The sequence below is a fragment of the Brassica oleracea genome, chromosome C2 (assembly GCF_000695525.1).
Source record: "Brassica oleracea var. oleracea cultivar TO1000 chromosome C2, BOL, whole genome shotgun sequence".
NCBI classification, from domain to species: domain Eukaryota; kingdom Viridiplantae; phylum Streptophyta; class Magnoliopsida; order Brassicales; family Brassicaceae; genus Brassica; species Brassica oleracea.
The window spans coordinates 22,850,153-22,856,707 of record NC_027749.1 but is presented as its reverse complement, the minus strand read 5'-3'; positions in this window follow the sequence as shown (position 1 = coordinate 22,856,707).

Genomic DNA, 6,555 nt, shown 5'->3' with positions numbered 1-6,555 from the left:
TTTGGTTATATAATGAATTATGGATTTTTGTTTGGTTATATCACCTAATTTCCCTAATAACAAACTATGTGCTAAAAAAATCTTAAAAACAAACTCTTGTTAGTGTGAATAGCTCGGTCGGTATATGCTTTCATTTTCTCGTAATGAAAATTATGTCTCAACCTCTCTGCCACTCTTCAAGTTGCAAACTATGTTTATCTTAACTGGTCTTGATTAAAATTGCATGAAAAAAAACCAGAGTAGACATGGTAGTCTCTTAGTGGATCTGCATTTATTCTTGTAGTATCCATCATCTCCAATTATGCAAGATGTGTTGGTGTGCTCTCTCTTTTAGACTGTGTTTTTCTTTCATGGTTTTGAAATATGATAATTGTGACTATTTGCATGATCGCATCACCCAGACTTTATGCTGACAAAATATATGTGTATTAATAAGGATATAGACTATAATTTTTGACGGTCATGACAGCTTGATTATATATGCCTGAGACATCAACTAAGATTCACATTCACATGTTTAAGTGCATTTGCGAGAAAAGGAATTGGCATTCACATGAGATTGATATATTATTTGGTCTTTTAACTCGTTACTAAACCGAACCGTCAAGGGTTCATGTGAGGATGTTCCATGACCATATCATTATTGTATAAAAGGCCTATGTGCAAATGTTATACCAGGCTAGTCATGATAGTTGAGGAACTTGCCACAATAGCAAAGTTTGAGGTTTTGGGAGGGAAGCCTCAGTTGCCGTCATTTCTTTTGAAGATACTGCAGGAGATACCAAATTGGATGACATCTTCATCTGCAGTAGGGAATATCAGTGAAAATATATTTGAATACATACTGAATCCTAAATCATTTTTACAATCCAGATTATTGTCATATATATATATATATAATTAAACATATAAAATTGTGATTTTATTTTACCTTTAGATGCATAGTTTTTCACTCGCTCTAGCTTTCTTCAGTGATTATAGAGTGATCAAGATCGTTGAACGAATTGTCCTAAAAGCACATGCTAAGAGAGATGATATGAAGACACATTTTCTCATTGGCCCTGTTCTTTTACCTGTTTTTTTTACTTCTCGCTCACTTTTGTTGCATTAGCAATTTATGAATCACAAACTCAATCAAAAACCCCAACTGTTGGAATCAGATTATTTTTTTTAAGATGGGAACACTTACCTGATCAAAAAGCAGGATATATGTACTCTGCAATCTGAATTTCTACATTTTCTCGATTTTCCTGTCAAGATCAAACACTAATAGATGTCAAATTCCGTTTACAACAGCAAGAAAAATATAACGTAGCCAAGAACACATCATCGCTGCTAGACCAGTACCAAACCCAACAATGCCTGAATCCAATCAGATACAAACACAATGAAAAGCTTATATGAACGGCTCATGAAAAACAATAAGTCTAAACCAAAACACAAGCATGTCAAATATGTGAAGGATTCAAAAATACATAATTGCTCACAAAGATTGCTGAATACACGACTGTTCTTGGATCCGCTAATCATGTTGTGCAGGGAAAGGACTCCACCAATGCCAGTATCTTCCCCAAAGCCGTAAGAGCTTCCACGAAAGAGTTCCACCTACTAATGCAGATAAAAAAAGAAGGCCAAGAACTATACGATGTAACTAATTAACTAATCTTCTTTATCAAACTTTCATATTCACTAATATTTTGGCCTTTGTGTTCACATTCATCAATTTATTTTATGGGGGGAGATGATGAGATTGAAATAAATTTAAGCCGATTAGATTTCTACAGTAAAGTGATAAGCTTTATGACTCTTTGAGGAGCATCATAATCGATAGTAACTGCCAGGAGTTGGAGGCATACCATGAGACGATGGTAGTAAGTCACCGGCGAGAAGATATATTTTACTTTTAAAAATGGGCCAGTTCTCAATATTAACGGCCCACATAATTGGTCCCTGAAAAGTTTGTGTCGAGTAAACAATAGTCTGATGCGGCCACTAAAAACTTTTTTATTCGTTGATTATTTTTAATGACGTGGCATAGTCAGAGGGCTGGCTTCATGTTCCCCTTGATAGTATTGTAAGATTAAGTTAAGTGTACGTTATAGTCTCGAAATGCCACGTCTGTGTTGCTGATCATAGAACATGGCGTGTGTTTGTGTGTAGGTATGTGTATGAACCTTTTGACCAGTCAACCCACTAAGTTACTATTAACGTTTCGATTCAATTAATGGAGGAAAATATATACATTTCCAGAATAATCGTTTGATTTTTATAAAAGGGAATTTCAATTTTAAGCCCTAGAAATCGAATTAAAAGTACATGTGGACGTGGTAGAGCAAAACCCTAAACAAGTTGTGTTTTGAGGAATCGACAGTCTCTTATTATCATATATTAAAAGTGTGATCGGATGCCATTAGAGTACAGTACAATAGAGTAATTTTAATATGAGAAAAATAAAAGTGGTAAAAAACAAGAAGAAAAAAGAACTATTACCCTAGCAAAATACAGAGCGGAGTGGAATTTGGAGTAAATAAGAAGTATTGGAAAATGTTACTCTAAAAATGTAATACAATCACACTCTAATACTTTATCTTGATAGGGCAAAAAAATTTAATTTCATATCTTCTTCTAGGGCATGTCGTTTGGATAACGCCGAGACAACAACCAGCGATTAAAATTACACAACATAGGAAGAGAAAAAAAAAAAGAAGAATTCGCTGGTTTTCAATAGCTCAGACAAAAGAAACAAAGGCTGAGAAGAGAGAAACAACAGAAAAGGAGTCGCTGTTTTGTTTTTCATCGCGGGCATTGCCGGATTCCTTTAATTATTGACCGCTGCGTTTTATGTTTTTAACCTAAGAGACTAGCAGAAATGAATATTAGGAAGAAATTTTGGTCGCCGATCTTGGTATGCTGGTTTGGTAACGAACAGGACCTAAGTTTAACACTTTTTTTTTACTGTGAAAGTAACGCCTTATATCGTGGTTCATCCTAAGAGAATAGCAGAAATGAATATTAGGAAGAAATTTTGGTCGCCGATATTGGTCTGCTTAGAGATGGGCGTTCGGGTGCAGTTCGGATCGGTATTTCGAATTTTCAGGTATTTCGGTATAGGGATATAGAACCCGTTCGGGTATTTTTGTATTTCGAATCGGGTTCGGATATTTTTAGTTCGGGTTCAGTTATTTCGGATCAGGTTCTCATATTTACATTTTGAAATAAAAAATGTGAAAATTGTTTTTTTAGAGCAAAAAAATGATAACTATGTCCCATTAGACTAATCTCATATACTTTATGTCCCATTAGACTAATTATTTTCAAAATGGCAATAATGCCCTTATAATTGTAATTTTTAAATATAATAAATAATGGGTTCGATCAAGCGGGATCGATCGATCCGAAATTACAAAGGTCCATTTCACTCGATCGGCAAAGGTCGATTTCATACATATCGACCGATCTCGAATTATAGACCGATCGATCCGTGGAAGCATAGATATGAATCATGGTAGAAATAATGTGAAATTTTTGGGAAATTTTTGTGAACAATCAATGAAATATAGAAGACTGCGTGAGAAGAAGGTTACCACTTTTTTTTTGTTTTTTTTTAAATCGATTTTTCAAAATATGAAAGTGAATATTCGCAAATATTTTGTTTCCATATTTTTAGGAACTGATTTCTTATCCGTAGAATACAGCTAATATGTAGAAATCAGTTTGTACAGGTTTTTAGAATTATAGTAATGTGTAGATTTTGATTTTTAAATGTTTTAGATTTACAGTAAATCTGTAGAAGTCGGTTTCTACGTGTTTTAGATTTATATTAATGTGTAGATTTTGATTTCTAAAGATTTTAGATCGGTAGGTTAAGAGCGAAATGTGTATTCTAAATATTTTTAGAATACTCTTATTTATGTAGATCACGTATTCTTAACATTGTAGATTCAATGAAAAAAATGAATTTCGTTTTCTACTTCGTAGAATGTAATTTCTATTTTATTTATAGCAGAATCTGAAAATTATGATTTAAACATTTTTATAACTGAAAAAAATACCACTAAGTTCATATATGTATTTTATCAATAGTTACAATTTTTTCGAATTTTTTTTGTTTGTAAAACAATTTATTAAATTTATTTTCAAAAATATTAAAGGATATTATAGGCAAAAATGGCACAAAATAGATATTAGTGTAAAAGGACATAGTTATCATTTTTTTGCTCTAAAGAAAATAATTTTCCCAAAAAAATTAATTTTTTTCATTTTTTTAAGTTTCTTGTATTTAAAAATAGGGAAAATTGTGTTTTTAGAACAAAAAAATGATAACTATGTCCTATTAGGCTAATCTCATATACTTTATGTCCTATTAGTCAAAATATCTTCAAAAATGCAATATTGTCCTTAATTTCAATTAAAAATTCGAAATTACAATTAATAAAAAAAATGTTAAATATTAAAATATATTTTTTAAATAAAATAATTTTTAAAAAATATTAAAAATCCACAAAAAAGGAAATTAAAAATTCGAAATTATAGTTTTTAAAAAATATTTTCTTCCTATATTTTTGAAATCGATTTCTACTAGTTTTAGATTTATAGTAATGTGTAGATTTCGATTTCTACAGGTTTTAGATTTATAGTAATGTGTAGATTCCAGATTCTAGAGATTTTAGAACGATAGGTTAAACGCGGAATGTGTTTTCCAAGTAATTTTAGATTACTATTATTTACGTAGATCACGTATTCTAAACATATTAGATTCATTGAAAAAGTGGATTACATTTTCTACTGTGTAGAATGTCAATTCTACTTTTTGTAGAACAAAATATGAAATTATGATTTAAACATTTTTCAAATTATAAAAAAATATCAATAAGTTGATATAGGTATTTCATCAGTAGTTAGTATTTTTTGAACTTTTTTTTTGTTTGTAAAACTATTTATTTGATTTATTTTTGAAAATACTAAAGGATATTTGAGGAAAAAATGGTACAAAAAAGAAATTATCCTAATAGGACATAGTTATCTTTATTTTGGCTTTTAAAAAAAAAATTCCCTTAAAAATATAACTTTTAGTTAACTGATTTTTTTATTTTTAATAGATTGAGTGATTAATAGATTTGGAGATAACATTGCAAAAATAAATAAACATTAATTTGGTCATTTTTTTAAAACAAATTGGATGTAACTTTTGTTAATACATAAAACAAAAAGCTTGACATGCATTTTAAGTGAGTATCAAATCATTTTGTATGTAATTATATGTATATTATATGATTTTAAACTATGTGTAACATCAATATAAATATTTTAAATAAAATAAAAGATTTAAAATAAAAAATATAAGGTTATATATATGTTCGGTTATTTTAGGATATCCATTCGGGTTCGGATATTACCCGTTCGGGTTCGGATATCTAATCTCTTCTAAATCAATACATGTTCGGGTATTTTACTACTTCGGGTCGGATTTCGGTTCGGGTTTTTCGGGTCAAGTTTGGGTGCAGGTTCGGGTATCAGGTAAAGTGCCCAGGCCTAGGTCTACTGGTTTGGTAACGAACATGACCTAAGTTTAACACTTTTTTTAACGCCTTATATCGTGGTTCATCCAAATGTGCATGCATATTCAGTTTTCGTGGCTAATAATATGAAGATATTATAAACAGACGATTGAAGAGATGATAAATTTTCTTTAAAAAAAAAGAGATGATAAATTTCTGGTAAAATTATTTAGCAGCTAAGAGGATAGGTATTGATTAGGGGAAAATGTTCTTTTATAGTCTGTTTACATTACACAATACCAAGTTTAAAACATTTATACTGTTGTGACTGACCAGATATTTTTTTTCCGGGCTAAGAATTCTATTAGAACCAGATTATATATCTTTTCATGGACCGAATGTGTTATTGATCGAGTGTCCGTCATCAGATTTCATAATTTCATTTAGTATGATAATATTTTTTGAGTCTAAATCCTAATGGATTAGTTTCTGGAAATGCATCCCCCAAAAACATCATAATAAAAGGAGTTCAACAAATTATCTATTATGTGTAATATCAATAAGTTGATGTAGGGGTGGGCGTTCGGGTATCCGTTCGGGTTCGGATCGGGTATTTCGGATTTTCGGGTATTTCGGTATAGGGATATAGAACCCTTTCGGGTACTTTTGCATTTTGGGTCGGGTTCGGGTATTTTTAGTTTGAGTTCGGTTATTTCGGATCGGGTTCGGATATTTAGATTTTGAAATAAAAAAATTAATTTTTTCATTGTTTTAAGTTTCTTGTATTTAAAAGTATAACTTTTACTTAACTGATTTTTTTTATTTTTAATAGATTGAGTGATTAAAAGATTTGGAGATAACATTGCAAAAATAAATAAACATTAATTTGGTCATTAAAAAAAAATTGGATGTAACTTTTGTTAATACATAAAACAAAAAGCTTGACATGCATTTTAAGTGAGTAACAAATCATTTTATATGTTCTTATATGTATATTATATGATTTTAAAGTATGTGTAACATCAATATAAATATTTTAAATAAAATAAAAGATTTA